The sequence below is a fragment of the Manis pentadactyla genome, chromosome 11 (genome assembly GCF_030020395.1).
Source record: "Manis pentadactyla isolate mManPen7 chromosome 11, mManPen7.hap1, whole genome shotgun sequence".
Classification (NCBI taxonomy): Eukaryota; Metazoa; Chordata; class Mammalia; order Pholidota; family Manidae; genus Manis; species Manis pentadactyla.
In genome coordinates, this window is record NC_080029.1 from 25,307,991 (window position 1) to 25,326,643 (window position 18,653).

At 46.2% G+C, this 18,653-nt stretch overlaps 1 long non-coding RNA gene across 2 annotated transcripts; it reads left to right on the forward strand.

Moving 5' to 3' along the window:
- Nucleotides 1–334: 334 nt before the first annotated feature.
- On the forward strand, nucleotides 335–9,863 carry LOC118926370 (uncharacterized). Of its 2 annotated transcripts, none has more exons than XR_005030435.2 (4): nucleotides 335–461; nucleotides 744–1,014; nucleotides 1,602–1,735; nucleotides 6,723–9,863. It is a non-coding gene; the product is annotated as an uncharacterized LOC118926370 (long non-coding RNA). The 2 variants fall into 2 exon arrangements; XR_008992435.1 differs by having other exon boundaries at nucleotides 767–1,014.
- Nucleotides 9,864–18,653: the final 8,790 nt, after the last annotated feature.

Consider the following 18,653-nt stretch of genomic DNA (forward strand, 5'->3'; position numbering starts at 1 on the left):
TAGAACTCAAGACAAATTCTTTCATAACCACAAACATGGTGCTTCCTATCTGCCAGATACTGTTCTAAGTGATTTGCCTAGATTTAGTCATTTTAACCTCACACTGTCCTATGAGATGGCTGTGGTGTCATTACTCTCATTTTACAGGGAGTAAATTAAGGTAAAGAAGCTGTGTCATTTGCCAAGGTCACTGGTGGAAAGTGGTGCAGCCAGGATTTGAGTTCCAGAATCCTTGCTTTTAGCCATTCTGCTAGACGGCCTCTGTCGTAAAGTGGAAATGGTACCACCACACCCTTTCCTGCTGTGCTGAGGGGGAGGCAAGTGGGAAGCCAGGCCAGAAGGCACAAGGTACAAGCACTCACGGGAGAGGATGCCAGGAATGGAGACTGAGCACTAGAAAGGCTAACTCTGCAGAAAACACCTCCATCTGGTCCTCCTCTTTCACTCTGCACATGGTAGAGGTATTTGTTGTGGGGGCAGAGTGGGGGTGGGAGGATAATGCTGATTTCAACCCTCCAATCTTTTCAAACCACTCAGCAGCTGCCTTCTACTTGTTAGATCCTCTATCTAGAACCTTTTTAGTGGAAATATAAAGTGTCATCTCCCCCCACTGAATATAATAGTCTTTGACTTAAACTCACCACCTCTCTTTCTGTAGAAGACCCAGAACCAGAAAGCTGTTCAATTGCCCCTTTGTGTTGTGGACTTTTAACTACTCCTTGGCCTCCTATCCTGCCTTACAGGCTTCCCTCCCTTCTGTAAACAGCCTTCGCATCCCAGCTGAGCTCCCCAGCATGGAATTGTCAACAGGGAGGGAACACAGGCCACCACAGCAGAATACCAGATGGAGATGGAGCTCTTCAGTGGAACCTAACTCTTCAGTAATAGGAAGCTGAATACAAAGCCCACCATCAGGAGCAGCTTTCACACAGACAGACATTAAGTATTCCCCAAATTGAACACTTTCTATCTCTTGTGGCTTGATCCAGACTGGTTTGCCTTATAATTTCTTGGGTACGTATCTGTCTTCCCCACTAGAGTCTGAACTCCATCAGGGTAGGCTACTTAATATTTTTCTTCCACAAAGTAAATTCTATATAAAAATTATTCAACCAACTTGACACCAGTGGGACTCCAGCTTTCTGAGAATTTGACAATGGGCTCACGCATCACTGACAGGATTCCAAAGAAGGAAGACACCATCAACCAGAGGAGTGAGTCACCTCCAGGACCACTGGGGCAGGGTGGACCGGAGACCTCCTCTTCTTTTGTCAGGTCCCTGATAACGCTCTGCTGTCCAGGCCACTTACGTACAACTGCATGTTGAGAAGGTGGAGTGAAGGTAGCTGCTGGCAGGTTTTGCTCCACACTTTAATTCCGGTGAAGAAATTCCAGAGCCTTCATTGCTCCTTCTACAACTTGCTCCCCCTAGAGTCATTGTAGGGTCGTTTCATTCTGAGCATTTGTTCAGGAATGCCCATGATTCCTCCTCCCTAACAATTTGGCTCTGTTGGAATGGCTGACTCTGTTTGGAATTCCATGAAGAATCTTATAAAACCTGGTAGTTGGTAGAGATGACATGCCTTGGCTTTATTTTGCAGAGACAAGCCCAGGAACTTCACATGCCAGCAATCCTCTTTATGGCACCAGAGAGACAGGACTGGCACTTTTGACAGGCTTCACTCCACAGGGATGGCCAGTTGGGCTTGTTTAAGTCAGCATCACAACAGTTTGGGTAAGTGGGCACTAGAGGCTAAGGTGAAACCTTACCCAGTTATTCATCAAAACTGCCTAGTTGGTTTTATCTTGATTCAGAAACTGCTTTCTTTTCAACTGACTGCTTGATCCCAGAGTCTAAGATCTCAAAGTTAAATCTCAAACAGGAGACTGAAATGCAAGCCATTTTAAAGAAGACATATATACAATATTTGTGGGAGTAGGGAGTGGGCAAATATTCTTATTTGTTTTAAACCAGGGGAACAGTCCTTTTGAAAATTCATATGAAAAAGATGTATACCCTTAGCCTTCTAAATCGGAAGTGGCATTTAAGTTTAAGTTCTATTTTTTCCTAATGTCAGAGAAGTTTTGAGACATTTCTTATTCATTCTCCAATACTTTATCAGATCTTCAGACTATTTCAAAGGCAGCGATGTTAATACCTATAGCAGAGTGGGGTCTTTGCAAAGGAGCTCATTTGCCTAAAATGTCTGGGAAATCATGTCCAAACAAAGACATTACTAAAAGCATTTCCTCAGGTATATAAAAAAAGTGTGGTTTATTCACCCAGAACTTGGATTTCTTTGAGATGTCGAGTGTTCTTTTAAAAGCCTGCTTTTATTTGGTAGAAATCTCATCCCAGCTGCAGTAATGGGACATGCTGATCTGGAGCCCTTAGTGAGTTGACAGCCATCCACATGCAGAGCTACAGTGCTTTTGGTCTCCTGCTTTGTGGGCAGGGATAACAGGATAACCCACAGGATTTACCCACAGGGTACATCCCAGAAAATTCACCAGAATGTCTTGTGCTAATAGTTTAATGGAATTCTCCCTCCAGCACTTTCTGACAGGGCATGGAGATTTTCTTCAGTGTCATCACACTTCAAGAGTGATTGTGTCATCCAGGTGCAGGTGTTCTTGCCTGTCCTTTACCTGTTGTCTCCCTATGTCACATATAGCCAAGAAAGCAGATGACAGGTTCATCTCTCTTACAAGGGGAATTACCAAGTGGTTGCCTAGCAACTCGGCTCAAGCAACACAGTCTGTGTGGTGGAATGTAGTGTGGTTGGCTTTCAAGAATGTTTGTATTTGCATATTTCTTTTGGGCTTCTAGAAAAAATGGTATGTTTTCTTGGAGTTGAGGTTATTAAAATGGCCTTTTGTATTGCTTCACCTGGGTATTCATTTTATAGTGGCCCATTATCCTAAAAAGGACAATTATCTGGTCAAATCATTACCACAAATTCAATTCAGTAAGCAGCTTCTATGTGCTAGATGCTATGGTATACCGTAAGGAGTTATCAAGGTGAACAAGTATGGTCCCTGTCTCAGGGAACTTCTATGTTTAGTAAATGTGTATAAGCATTTGTTTACACATGTGAAACAGACAGCTATGATGGGTATGTAAACTAAAGGTATTTTTATTTGGAACAGTTTGTTTGTGTTTGATCAAAGGATTTTTCACTTTTATTTAGATTCCTTCCTTTGTAGCTTACAGCTGCAGTCAGTTCAATAAGCTGCAATCAGTTCAAAATCACTTTTAAGACACAGCTCCTATTGGAGTCTCAGTAATTAGCAGCTCTTACACAGCTCTTGTTGGAGTGTGACACTGCCGATGTTGTTGGATAGGGTGCTGCCCTGTATCTACTGCCGTCTTTCTGCATAATTGCTGCCAAGGTGTTCACAGCCTCCCCACCTCTATTTGACACGCTCCAGTTTAAAAGAAACCCCATGTCGTTCTTTGTTTACTTTGCAGCAGTGCCATAGGCCTCCCTCTCTCCATGTAAGGAGGTCTTTGGAATGTTCCAGATCTTGCATTAGGGAGTCTTTGGATCACTTGCGCCAAGTTCTTTCCCATCCACTGCGGAGATGGTTGTGAGACAGCGCCTGGGGTTTGACTAACCCCTTTCCCTTGAGTTGATTTATCTGGTGTGTTGGTTTGGCCTCTTCTTCCTCAGGAAGGTGCCAGGGCCCGGTAAAGTAGCTATTCCTGGCAGCACTGGTACACAGTCCTACACACACTCATTGGAGGCCCCTCCTGAGTGGACCGTATTAGGAATCCACACAGAAAAGAAGACGCTTTTGGGGTAGTGGTCCTGTGGTACCGACTTGCCCTCCGCCGCCTTTGGTAAGCACACTTTGCTCTCTCTGTGCTCCCACATCCCAGGGCAGCACCTGCATCTTGCTCATTTTCTCCACCATCATTCCCTCAAATCCTTTGCCATTCTCAAGAAATCATTCAGACCTCTTGTCTTCACATAGAGCACCTAACTTTTGCTTCCAGACCCACTGTCAGGCAGAAGGAAGGGTTAAAGTAGAGAAGGGGACTGTGTGAGATCAGGCACAAAAATTTTTACCTTATACAACCTCATTGCACCATCAACTTCATGTAGCCCCTCATGGCCCATTCCACAAATGAAGCTCAAAAAGTGCTGACGTGTATGGCTTTTATGAGCACCACCATACTTTCCTGCCTTGATGCAGCTTTTCACTTACAATCAAACCAACCAACATTTACTAGGTACTGTGTACCTCCTAAGGGTCAAGGAAGCAGTAAAGAATAAGACACTCTCTCTCTACCCAGAGAAATTCACAGACCAGTTTTAAGTGCTATAATGAGGATATGGGAGCATGGACAGAAGGTCAGTGAATTCAGGCAAAGGGTGGGCATTCAGGAACAGATATGTAGGGAGCCATTTAAACTAGATCTGGAAGGTTGGCAGACAAAGGAAGCCTCTCTGTTTACCTTTAAAAATGGGCCAAGAGCAAAGAACTTGTTTCCTTTGATGTTGGGAAATCCTTTATTGCTCTAATTAAATCCTTTACACTGCAGTTTGCTCTATAGTTCCATATTTACTCTCATTCCAGTTTCAGTTGAAATAGCAAAAAATCTTTACCTAATAACCTAGTCACTCAGAAGCCTTTAGCAAATCCTATCTGCCCTGACATAGGAAACAACTATTTATTTTCTTCCCATCCCCAAATCCTGCAGCTAGACTTCTCAGCTGCTGCCCTAGAAACAATTTCTGAGAGACTCCCTCCCCTCTGCGTGGCCCATCCTCGAATGATGGGGGGAGATAGGGCAATCGGCTAGAGGGGGCCTGCCCCAGATAACTGCATTTAGAAGGAGACTGCACTATAAGCATGTTTCATGGCACCTTCACTACAAGCAGAATTTTTGAAGTTGAATGACACAGAAGAGAAGAATACAGTTCAGTGTTTCACAATACCCCACTACCAGACTTCACCAGCCTATAGATTGTCCTATTGATATCCAGACCGAAATTTCATTAGCTCCAAGCCCTCTTGAAGGTCTGTCAAACTTTATACTCATCCCTTCCCTTGCCAACTCATCCTCAGTTATTTCTGGAGGCCCCTGAGGCATAGTTTATAGGCAGACCAACTTATTCTTCCACTGTAACCAACCCACTGGTGGTCTTCTCTCCACACCCCCTACAAAAGGGTACCTCGCCAGCATGTGCACACTCTGTAAACAGACTGCTCCTAAATGGGCACTCCTGATGCCATGCTGGATGCAGCATGCTCTCCTGGGGCCACTCTAGGCCACCAAGTAGCCAAAGTGGAGGGTGGGGTGGAGCATTGGGGAATGAATGAACCTCTCGCTGATTGGCTGTTCTTGGCTACCTGTGTCCCATAGCACAACTGCTTGTATCTTTGGTTACTCTAAGTCTTACATGACTACTCCTCCCTCACTGGGGCTGGACTGAGTCTTCCAGGCCAAGATGGGGAATGACAGTTCATTAGTTCCTTCCATCACTCTTCTCTTTCTCTCTAGGGAGCTCTGCACCCAAATAAAACAACTCTAACAAAATAAAACTCCAAACCTTTCTAGTTCAATAAAATATAACAAAAGTGTGTCCACTGATGCAAAGAGATAATAATACTTGAGTTGATGGTGTTCTGTAAACTCATCCCATGAGGGTTTCTTGTGTAACTTGAGGTAATGAGTACCCAACCCATTCTTAAAGGTACCTCTAATTTCCATTAGGGATATAATGCATGAAAAGCTCCCATCTTATGGGCAATCTGTGAGAATGCCATTTCAAGAGAAATAAGCAATGATTGCAGACTGAAACTTAACATTGTCTTGTCAATTGGGGTGCTTGCTGTACAAGAATTTTTCTGTATACTCTAAGAAACATCTGTAACTCCCCCCCAACCCCACCCAAACAAATGCAAAAAAGAAACCTACACAAACTAAACTCTTCAGAACCAGATAATGCAAAAGACAAAGACAGAAATGGGATTGCCCTAAAAGTAGAATTCATGAAACAGTGAACAGAGCCCAGGGTTCAATTAAAGATCTCAGTTGAATACAAGCTTTACAAGCTGGAGTCTGCTGAGAAAGTCCCTTGACCTCTCTGAGCTGCTATTTCTCATTTCTAAAATGGACTGATAATAATACTTGCCCTCCTTTCCAGGGTTGTGAGAATGGAATGGGATAAAATAAATATACTATAAATAAAAGTGCTTTGCGAATGGTAAAGTGTTTGTTATTCTCTAACGGCAAGCTGGAAGAAATCACAGCGGCTCAGTGACGTCAATGAGGCTCTCTAGTTTGGGGGAGTTTTTTTTAGGGTTTGTCTCTGTGCCCACACATCATGCCACCTGTGTGTCCAGCACAGATGTGAGGCCTAGGGCTGACAGAACCCATCCTGATATATTACCTTGTTTAAGGCACAGTGGAAAATCTGGTGAGGCCAGCCCAAGGACCAGAAAGAATGGGAATGATGGTGTCTAGATGATTATGTGTGTGCCCACTGACATAGTGCATCAATCAAATCCCCTCTTTCATCAGAGGCCAGTTCTCTGGAACCACTTCTCCTCCTCTCAGAATCATTGCCATGTTTTCCCAACAATATCATCCTTCATACCAAGAGCATTGTGATGCAGAGTACTGTACTATTATCTCTGGGATTTTTTTTCCAAGCCACGGACACTCTTTCTTCAAGTTTTAATACTGGCATTTTCCTTTCCCTTACCAGAAAGAGCCTGCATATTCAGGAAGTGACAAACACCAGTACTGCTGAAACCAGAAAAAGCAGAGCCCCTGCCTCTGCCCGGAGCCCACTCACCACTAGCACAATTTATTGTGATAAGAAGAGGAATGTGTCATATGCCTGGAAAGTCCAGCTTGTGTCCCTAAATGGTCATGACTTTAGCATTAAAAGGTTTTGCAGCATGACTGGCCTCCATTAAAGACCCAACCCTGCAGCAAAGGCTGATCTAAGTCTAGGCATCCCTCACCCATCTCTTCAGTCAGCTCCACCCCTCAAGGCAACCCCCCACCTCGCCTCTGGCTGACCATCAAGCCCAGGGCATTGCAGGATTGGGGGTAAGGGATGAGAGGGTGGGCAGGGGTCTCATTGCTAATAAGGATGGCCCCACAGCATCTGCGCAGGTGCACCGGTGGCCCTCTTTAAGACTTGGGCAAGGGTTGGGGACCAACGAGGGACTGCGTTCTGTTGCCTGGAAAACCAGGATTCTTCAGCAAAGGGATCTGCCCAAAGTCTAGAATACAAGCCAGCAACTTGCTTTACACCTTCTTCAAAAGGCAAAAGAAACTGTAGAAACTGGCTGTTATGGCCTAAGTATATTCTAAGTTCAAAGTCAAGTGTTCTGTTACCACTGTTACTTGTTTTAAAATCCCCCTTTCAGTATTAGTGTTGGCCAATGAAGGTGTCTGGGATCAGAAATATATAGGCTCTCTATCAAATGAACACAAAACATCACTTCCACATGTGAAAACTTAACAAAGGGAAACCTCACTAACAGGGCCCAGCAAGGCCCAGCAGGGGTCGCTCTCAGGCCCTACCATATCGCCTTAGCTTTACTGGCCACCAGGAGGGAGGAAGGTTTCTGCCTCTCTGCAACAGGCCAGCCAGTGAGAGACTGTTACAACCTAGCCAATGAACAGCCACAATACTTGGAACTCCCAATTTCCTCCAATGGGCTTTTTGTTTATAACAGCCCCTCCCAAGTTCACCCTTTCATCCTTTGTTCTCTGAACTTGCCTATGGTTTTACACCATCTTGCTTGCTCTGAATTGTAATTCTCTGCTATTGCCCTGCTATTGTAAACCTGCTTTTGCTGAAAAAAAAAGACTGAGTTTTATTTTCAAGGTTAACTCACACAATATGCAATTTCTAGGACAAAAACTCAGTACAGATCAAATAAATGACAGTATGCAACAAAGACAAGTAAAGGCTGCCATTCTTCAAAAAGCTAACACGAGTTATCATAAAATCCAGCAGTTCCACTCCTAGGCATATACTCTACAGAATTAAAAACATAAGACCACACAAAACTTCTACATGAATGTTCACAGTAGCATTATTCCTGGTAGCCAAAAAGTGAAAACAATCCAAATGTCCACTAAATGATGAGTGGATGAACAAAATGTGGTATAGCTATACAATCATTATTTAGCAACAAAACATAATAAAGTAATGATGCTACAAAATGGATGGATGTTGAAAACATCATGCTAAGTAAAAAGTTAGTTGTAAAAGAGCACATATTATATGAATCAGTTTATACAAAATGTCCATAATAGTCATGTCTACTGGAACAGAAAGTATATAAGTACTTGCTCAGGGATAGGACTTCATGACTATTCATACAACTGTCCTGTTATGATTTGTGTACTTTTAAACATTTCATGTTTCAATAAAAATGTTTATTAAAAGAAAATTTGTATAAAAAAAAGGCAAGTAAAGGCTGAGATAGAACATTGGCATGGTGTTCGTAAAAGATTATTAGGTGCCCAGTGTTTAATAAGTGTAATGGTGTGCTATTGTGTCTTGTAGTGGGTGATAGGAAATTGAAAAGACATGGTTTTTGGATCTTGACAGAAAGAGATGGTTCCTGGCAATAAGGAATCTCCATGTACATTAATTGGACAATAAATGCATATATAAGCAGCATTTCTCTTTCCATTATTCTTAATCTTTATTGATAAATCACTATACCTCAATGGGCTTATGAATATTGTACAATGCATTAATTTTGAATTAATTCATTTATATAAACAGGAGTCCCACAAATGTGTCTTTCTGGGGCCTGACCTAAGGTGGCCCCTGATGACCCCTGACTGGCCAGTGGCATGATGGATTTCAAAGGTAATTAGAATATGAAAAAAAAAACCAAACCAAAAACTTGTATCTTAAAAAGATGAAATATAATGATTTAGTGGCTTAGAAAAGACAAAAAATTCTTTCTTTCTCACTTGAGATACTTATTCTAGGATGGTTGGAGGCTCTGTGCCACATGGTCATTCAGGGATCCAGGTTCCTTGCATCTTCCTCTGTCATCCTCTAGGGCATCATTCTCAGTTGCATGGTCAAAGCTGGGACTCAAGCAAGTTTATGTGTGGTGCAAGGGAAGGAGAAAGAGTGAGCATCAGCAGGCCTACTATCTTCAGTCATAGGTCTGGTCATCTCTTCTGTTCAAATAGTGCAAACTTAGTCACATGGTCACACCTAACTGCAAGGGAGACTGGGAAATGCTGGACAGCTATGGCCCCAAATACAAATGTGTTACTATGGAAGTAGGGGAGGAAGTGTCTTGGTGGAACTCTGGTAGTCTTCATTTTAGGAACCATTTGAATGAATCATCTCAGTGGCTAGTTTGTCCTAAAGACACATAAGAGAGCTTTCGTTTGTCACCTGGAGTTTGATTTGAACAATCATGGCACAACCTTTGTACTGCCATTCAGCAAAGCCATCCCTATTATTACCTCTCACCTTGATGGGTTTAATAATGATGAACTTGTTTTTAGGATAAAGACTGTGGTAGCTCTCTGTTGCTTTTTATCATACAGAATTCTTTCACCTGTCCTCTGGTAGTGGTACCCTGATTTTCCTCTTGGGAGCCCCCACTTTTCCATGTTTTATGTCCTGCATGCACAGTTGACTGTACTCCCAGACCCACGGATGGGCATGTGACTGCAGCCTGGCCAGTTAGGCCATCACATTCCCCGGCCATGGTGTTTTGCTCAGTGACAAACCCATGGTCCAATCAGAGCCAATGAAGTGCAATGAGACTTTTTCTAGGATTGCAGAGAGAACACTTTGCATTTTCCTTCCACATTCTCAAACCTTAGAAGATACAGGACTGGTAGCCATCTTGCCCCTACAAGAAGAGGATGTGGAGAAGAGCAGAGTTAAGAGATAAAGATAAAACCAAGTCCTGGTGATATTGTTTGAGTCCCTGGTCCAAGCTAGGCCTGTGCCAGCACTATGCTTGGTCTTCTCAGGTACATGTGACAGCATCCAACCCCCTCTGAAGTCATTCAGAGTTGAATTTTTGTCATTTGGTGCAACCAAGAGAGCACTAACTGATATACAGACCACATAGACCTGGGTGGGGTTTGGTTTTTTTTTCTTTTTTTGCACAAAGTGAAGATTCCCTTGTGATATGTGTGGCCCAGCTCTACCCTGGATTTCCTTAGCTGTCTGGTTGCTGCATGGGCACTGCTCCTAGCCATTGCTTCTCAACCAAGAATGATTTTGGTTCCCAGGGACATTTGACAATATCTAGAGGCAATTTTGTTTGTCACAGTGTGTGAGAGGGAAACGATGGGGGCTGCTGGCACCTTATGGCTGGAGGCCAGGCTTGGTCCTAAACACCATACAATGCACAGGGCAGCTCCCACGGCAAAGATTATTCAGCCCAAAGTGTCAGCATGGCCAAAGCTGAAAAGCCCTGACAACCCCACGGGAGCTCAGACACTCCGGAGTTACTCCCCAGTGCAACATGCTCGGGACACTGCGGCCCCCTGAAGGGGCTGTGGCCTCAGCAGGGAAGGCCTCACCCTGAGACCCTCCTGGGCTTGTCAGCTCCAGGCAGAGACGGGGACTTGTTCATGATTAAGCTCTTCAGAAAACTGATCCAAGAAGGCTCCGTTGCCTGGAGGCGATTGTGACGGTCTCTTGGCACCAGGGTCTGGGAGAGAGAAAAACGGGTGGCCTGGTGATATGAGAGTTTATTTAGGGCCTCATATCTTCTCAAGAGTATTAGGCGCCCTGTCTCCTACAGACTGAAAAACCAAGCCTGTTTAGGTCCTGAAATACCGCTGTTACATGAACACAACAAATACTTTGTACTGAAATAGAGAACCAGGGCCTCTATTCCCTGAAGCCTCTGTGCTGAGAAGGCATCTTTTCTAGAAGCTGTGATCGTGGAACGCCCCTGCTTTCCGGGTTCACATCTCCACTCGCATTCCAGCCCACGCCTCTGCCTAGCCGTCTGTGCTAGAAACTTCCTGGTGGGTATCTGAACAGCAGAGCAGCGCTCTGAAGGCCCTGACTCTCCGCGGAGCCCCGCTCCTGCCTGGTCCTAGAGCCTTTCCTCGAGGGCATTCTTGACAAAGCCTGACTCCTAAAAAAGGACAGAATAAGTTCCAAGCTTGGGGCAAGGATAGTGAGAGAGGGGAGACTCACGGGCAGAATTGTTTACTTTTTCTTTTTTTTCAAAAATAACAAATAAGACACCGGACAGATCAGAGCATGGTTTCAATGTCCCTGGGGAATCAAACATTTTTTGTGGAAATTTCTCCCCGAATGTTTTCTCCTGGCTTTGCCCAGACGCCTCCCCCATTGAGTGGACTTTGCACAGAGCTTTCGAAAAACAGCTTTTGTTCCCAGGCTGAGCTGTATCCTCCCAGGAACCTTTCTTCCAGCACACGCAACCCATAGACCTTATGCTTGCCTCCCCCTCCCGGGGTGAAGCCAGGCCAAGCCCCGGTGAGAGTTGGGAGGGTGTGGGTGTTCTGCACCCGGACAAGGAGTCCTTTTTTTGTTGATGTTCTTAGTGTCATTTCCAGACAGATAGCTAGGAAAAAATAGTAAACAGTCTTCAGTTCTGGACAGAAGCTGAAATGGAATTTTCTTTAGGAACCTCCTTGAAGGTCAAGGCTCTGACTCAACTTCTCTTAAGAAAGCTTGAGTTCAGTGAAACCAATCCGTTGAATGTGGGATGTAATCAAAATGCAACTGATTTTGTCCTCTCACCATCCGTTTTAACTATTCAGCAAGGGAAGGCCTTTTCCCTCCCCCTGGGGGAGAGCCCAGCCCACCCAGGCTTCTTCTGATCAGGTTCAGATAATGTCATTTTATATCACAAAATCTACAATCAATTAGAGATTTAAAGCTTCCAGTCATAGATATGAAAGGAATTTCATCTTGCTTCAGGATTAACTCTTCCTCTTCCTGCTCTAAGGTCTGGAGTTAGGGCTGCCACCGCCAGGCCCTGGGGTGTGCTAAGCTTTTGTGTTTTCTCACCTGACCGCCCATCCCCTTCCCCACTTGCTGGTTGCTTCCAAGGTCTAAGTGGGAGGGGCAGGAGGGAAAGAAGCGAGGGAAAGGGGAACAGGGCGATCGTTACTTGATTGTACAGTTGCCAGCTCTCTTGGCCTGGCAAATGGTGAAAGCTGTTTCCAAGGCGATGTCCTGCCCTTCAGAGGTTTCCACCTCAGGGCCCTCTCCTGAGGTTCCCAGGCTGCATCTCTGTTGGGGGTAATGACTGTGACTTCGTCTTCAGCCGCCAAGAAACCAGCATTCCCCTCCAACTTTTTCCTGCTGAGATCCTTTTATCCCCTAGGAGGCGCCACAGGTCTTACACTAACCCTATGCTGGTCCTCTCTCCCCCATGCACCACATCTGGCCAGGGGAAGCACTCAGTGGCCTCTGCCCCAATCCCAGTACAGCCCCTCCTTTTGACACAGGCCCGTGGGTGCCCACAGCTTGAACGACCTCGTGGAAGCCCCCACCACAGGGCTTGAGATGAACGTGGTAGGGCACCCACCTCCATTGGGGCACAACTCACAGAAGAGCTTTACTCTTTGGAAGGTTTCTATTTCCAATCTTCCCATTTTCTACACTCTGACTCTTTTCCTATTTTTGATAGGCCCAGGGGCCCAAGTGCTTGCAGTTGGTTCTCCATTGTTTCCTTTGTAAACACTGCATGTGAGGGTGTGTCTCATGCTCAATTTGCTATTTGATATTGTGGTAGCCTACTCCAGAATGGCCTCTCACCTCCAGATATTCACATCCTGTGCAGTCTCCTCCCGCCCTGAACAGGGCTGACCCTTGTCACCACTTGCTATTGCAGAAGTGATGGTATGTACTTCTGAGGCTAGGTCATATGTGACTTCTAGGGTTCAGCTATACCCCAAAAGGATATGTTCAAGTCCTAACCCTCAGGACCTGTGAATGTGAGCTTATTTGGGAACAGTCTTTGCAGTAATCAAGAGCCATAATGGATTAGGATGGACCCTAAACCCAATGACTGACGTCCTTATAAGAAGAGAGACACAGAGACAGATACAGCGACCTCTGTGTGAAGATGCAAACAGGCTGCCACAAGCCAAGGAACCATGGGGCCACCAGAAGCTGGAAGAGGCAAGGAAGGATTCTACCCTAGATCTTTTGCCAGGAGTGTAGCCCTGGTAACACCTTGATTCCAGACTTCTGGCCTCCAGAATTGTGAGAAAGTAAATATTGGTTGTTTCAAGCCACCACATTTGTGGTACTGTTAGGCAGTCCTAAGAAACTAATGTAGTCATTGTGACTTCTTTCTTGCTGTCTCTTGAGTCACTACAGCAGACCTATGGAGAAACCAGCAAGGGAAGGAACTGAGGCCTCCTGCTGACAGCCACGCCAGCTTGCCACCATGTGAGCGGGCTCCCTCAGAAGTGGATCCTACAGCCCTGTCACGCCTTCAGATGACTGCGGCCCTAATGGGCATTTGACTGCTACTGCTAAGAAATCTTGAGCCAGAAAACCCAGTTAAGCCATTTCCCAGTTCCTGACCCACAGAAACTGTGAGATAATAAATGCTTATTATTATTGTAAGCTTCAAAGTATCAGAGTAATTTTTATGCAGCAATAGGTGACTAATACTGGTATCTGTCCTGCTGGGGCCTAGGTATAACCTGAAACAGGAAGCCTTGAATCGTGTCATACTCATATATCACTTGGAATGATCAGGTACCCCAATGCCATCCTCTCTGCAGTGGTAATATTTCCAGCAATGCGCTCCACAGCTATTAGTAGCGAGGCATCCCACTTATTCATTTACCAATGAGCACCTTCCATGTGCCAATGCTGTGTTAGGGCCTGGGGCTATAGGTGTGAACAGTCCTGTCAGGGCCATATCTCTGCTCCGAGACAGGTATGGGCAAGAAGGACCACACTCATCTGCAGAGGCAGGAGGAGGAGCCGTTGAGACACTGAGAGGAGAAGCCTTTAGTGGTGTGACCCTGTAGAGGCAAAAAGAGAACCAAGCTCAAGGGTCCACAGAACAGTAGGAGGTAGAGCTGGAATCCAGACCCCCTATTTCTGGTTTTGGATTTGTGCTTCCTGAGCTTCACAGAGGATAAATCATGGCACCAGGGTCTCTGTAGATACCTCGAGGCATGGACTTGAATTCTTCCAGGACACTCTTTTTGGATAATGTTGTCTCTGTGGAAAGATGGGGGCCCAGAGTCCTAGGATCTTGTTTCTGCTCTGTCAACTTGACTGAGCTCCTTCTTCTGGGGATCCTTTGAGCCGTGACACAACAGCCACTCCCTCTGAAACAGTACAAGCCTAAGGGTGAGAAGGCTAGCCCTCACCTGCATGCAAGTCCTAGACCTCCTTAGTGGTGGTGTTTCCTACAAAAGTTGAATCAGATGTACCACCTACAGAAATCTTCCAGGCTGGCCCCTCTCCAGATCTATTCACAGACCTTGCAGGTAAGAATAGCCACCATTTCTGGAGTATCTACCCAGCAGCAAATTATTTCTCTAATCTTCACAGCACTCCTCCAAGGTGAAAGATTATGACCTACATTTGGCAGTTCAGGAAGGTGAAGCTCAGGAGTGAGCCCAAGGTCATGGTGCTAATGAGGGACTGAGCTGGGACTCCAGCCTGGGCCTGTCAGACCCTAATGCCCCTTTTGTCTACTCACCTCTCACTGCTATAGAGGGTGATCAGGAGAATTCAGTCTGGGGATTAAAGCCAGGGCCCCAGGAGTTGGGATTTTCTCGAGCCTCAAGGGATTACCGTGGTAGGTATTCACTGGTGCTGGTGAGGTTGCACAGAGTGGTGGCTAAAGATAATTGGGTCTAATGCCCAACAGCCCAGGTTTGAAACCTAGTGTCTCCTTATCCTCCAAGTCTCTGATTCCTCATCTGAAAGCTGAGGATAGGAACACATACCTCCTTGTATTTTGGGGAGGAGTAAATGAGATAATGCATGAAATTCATGGCAAAAGTAAACAGCCCATTATGTTTTTCTTCTGTTAATATTAACAGCACTTTCCCTCCATGGCCACTAGACTCTTTTTCAGGTCAGTTTGAAGATAGACAAATTTGAAAGAAAGAGTTACATAGCTGGAAGTTGATGGAAATTTGTGGCAGGTAGGTTGTTTTCTGTTTTTTGGAGGGATTCTTTTCCAGCTCTAAGACAGCTCTCTCTGTGTGAGGTGATGAGTGTGGTTAATTGCAATCAGCTCTTTTCCACATAATGACGGAAGCTGGATGTCACCCTGTGGCTTCTGCCCAACTGGGTGCAGTTACCCATTATGTCCACGAGATGTCGTAATTAATCACATTTCCACTCCCTGAAGCCAAAACAAGATATTCAGGGCCTGGAACTGGTTACCAGACTCCCACTCAGGGAGGAGATTCAGAGAGCAGCTAAACATTCTTCAACAACATCTTTTGAAATCTTCTTGATACAGATTGTGTAAGTAGGAGGATTGGTGTGAGGGGTGACTCAGCCTAGGTGACCCAGGTAGCTAGGTGCAGAGCTGGAAGAGTAAGGGTCTCCTGCCTGCCGGTTAGATGCACCAATTGCACGTCTGTCCTGAGTGTGTAAGAGGCTTGGTGGGGTGGGTTGGGGGACGGGAGCCTGGTTTCTGGGTCTCAAGGAATGGCCACCTCAGGGACTGTGATTTGAAGACGGAGCTTCAGGGTGACACTAAAGGTCTTCTGCCCATTTCCTTTTGTTAAACAGAAAGATAAGGCCCAACATGGGATCACTTCTGCTAGGCCAGGTCACCAAACCAGCACTGAATGCCTAACTTAACTGCAGTTTCAACCTTCCCCAGAAATGTAGTCAGTCAGGAATTCTCCATTCAGCATCGATAAGATAATGTCACCTGTGTCCTTTCCATTCCTCAAAGGAATCCACATGAGACCCTTTTGTCCCCAGATGAAGGTGAAATAATCTTTATTTTCTGTTTATGACTTCCTTGTCCTGCCTGTAAAAGCCTTTGCCTCTGTGGAACCCTTTGGAGCATCTCTCTACTTGCTAGAGGGGATGCTGCTGGATTCATGAATCATTTAATAAAGCCAATTAAATCTTCCAATTTACTTGGATGAATTTTGTTTTTTAACATTTTGAGTCCTGGATTCTGCTGGGTTGCAGCCCAGCTCTCTGCCAGGCACTTCAGGCTGCCTTTCTGTTGACTGCTATTATAATGACAGGAATGATGGAATCATTAAACTAGGAGGTGCTCAGAAAGCCAGACCCCGCAGGAAAATGCATGGTCCCAGCCCCTGCTCCTGAGCAGAGGGATCTCTGTGGCTCTTGTGGAGACTGGGCAGTGCCTAACATGGGAGGAGAAGGCACTGCCTTGCCAACATGAATTTCTCTATCCAGAGTCATTTTTTGGAGCCTACTCTGGAGATGAAGGACCAGAAATGCATGAAACTAAGGCCCGGGTGCCACCTGGCCTCAGCTGCTTCACCTGTGCAAAGGGAGGGTGGTCTGAGGAGTGACAGTGGGCTGTTCACGTGGGGGTGGGGAGATCCACTACTATGTAGAAGAAGCTCAGAAAGCTCCATTCCCATTTCCTTACTAGTTTCCTCCAAGCCTTCTGGAAGGGTCAGCCTAGCCCCATCCTGAGGTACTGCTTTTTCTTTTCCTATGATCAGGAGCTTCTGTGATTTCTTTCCCCTCACTCTTCATTTTCCTATGATTACCTCTCAGCAGAGGAGCCATTCGCCTGCAGGGTCCAATCCACAGGACCTGGAGGGCCTGGCCTCTGAGCGACCTGGTCTCAGGGAAGCTGGTGTCAGCCTGCAGAAGCAAACAGCTCAGTAGAAAGCAGAGCTTTTCCTCGTCTGTGAAAGGGTATCGGGAGGAAAGGAGAGGGCCTCCCAGGCACTGTGTATTTGGACAGAGGTGGGTCAGCCCTGCACAGCCTTCACACCTCCCATTGGTCAGGGAAGGCATCCTAGAGCAGGTGCGACTCCCACCCCCAACCAAGATGTGAAAAGGGCAGGTGGGCAGGGAAGGGTAGGTCCAGGAATGTGGAACTGTGATTTTTTTGGAGAGCTTTTTGGGGGTTTGAGGACAGATACTGACTATTTATTTTTATTGCTTTTTAAAGTCATGTGAATAATTGGTGTTCATTGAAAAAAAGAAAACGGATAAGCCAAGAGAAGACAACAAAAATCATCTGTAACATCTTGGCAAACATCCTTTTTCTATGCTTAGTAGAGAATACTTTTGTTTCATTAATAAAATGTTTTCTTATGGTACACAGTTATAAAACCTGCTTGTTTTCTTTCTTTTTCATGGAATAATATACTAGGATATCTTTTCAGACCAACAGATAAGTATCCTTGACCTCCATTAATGTTATGGACTCTGTGGTGTTATCCAGTGATTGGGAATTTCAACCTCCAGTCATTGTGCCTCTGTCCCCTCAGCAGCAAAAATGGTCTGGGCACCTGCACTGGGCGGCGGGAGTCTGTCCTTGGGCAGCTGGGGGTGTTTGGAGACCCTCAAGGCACAGAGCTGTTCCAGAGTGAGGACATGCTGGGACAGCCCAATAGGCCCGCAGCGACCTTGACCTCTTAGATGGGCCCCAGCAGGGAACAGCACCAGGGAGAACTGGGGAGGAACAGAGGGCAAGCCACATGGAAGGAGGATGCAGGTGCCCAGAGGCTCAGCATCCTGGCGCACCCCTGAGTGGAGAGGAGCCCCAGCTGGGAGGGTGGGGCAGTGGAGGTGGTTAGGGCTCTGAAGTCACATAAGGTCCTGGCTCGGTGCCCCACCAGCTGGGACATTCACCCAAATGACTGAGCCTTGAATTATCACCTGTAAAACTAATCACAGCTACTAGTCACATTGATGTAAAGGTAAGGATTAAATGAGAGGATCTGAAGGTCATAACAAATGCTACGTGGTAGCTGCCTTAAAAATATTAGTACTAGTAGCTGTGTTATTATTGTTGTCGGTGTTCTCAGCCCTGCCCGCAGTACCCAGCCCTCTCTGGTCCTTCTGATTTCTCTTGCCCTCCCACGTCACCCTCTCTCTTCTCTTTCCTCCTCCTCCCGCTGGAGCCTTAGCTAGGCCGCAGCGGGAGGGAGGGAGGCAGGAGCGAGATGCGGCAGGCCCGGCCCCAGGCCACACAAAGGCAGCAGGTCCCTCTGGAACGGAGGTGGGGGGCTACTTCCCTCTCCCTTCTCCCAGCCAGTGGACTTGGGCAGCCCGGAAGAAAGGAATCCAGCCCCCACTCAGACCCAGGTGGGGAGGTACTGGCCAGAGGGAGTTCCAGAGTCCTTAGGCCGAGTCCAAAGTGTTCCCTGGCTGCCAGGGTGGCCTGTCAGGGCTTGCTGGCCCAGAGCAGGGGCTGGGTTTGCTAAAGAGAGAGTCAGAGAATTTGGAGAAGGGCGGGGTGGTGGGAGGAGATGTAAGGGTCTTTCCTTTGCCAGTCACCCACAGAACTCCAGGACCAGAAGAGGCAGTGCCCCTCAGCCTGGGCACAGCCCTGGGAAATTGGCCAGCTCACCCTGGTCTCTGGGATACCCTGGAGGAAGGAAAGAAATGAAGTACGTGGGAATCAGGGTAGTACAGTGGTTAAGCCAGCAAGCCCTGGAGTCTGACCGGGACTTGGCTTCCAGCCCTGGTTCTAGCACT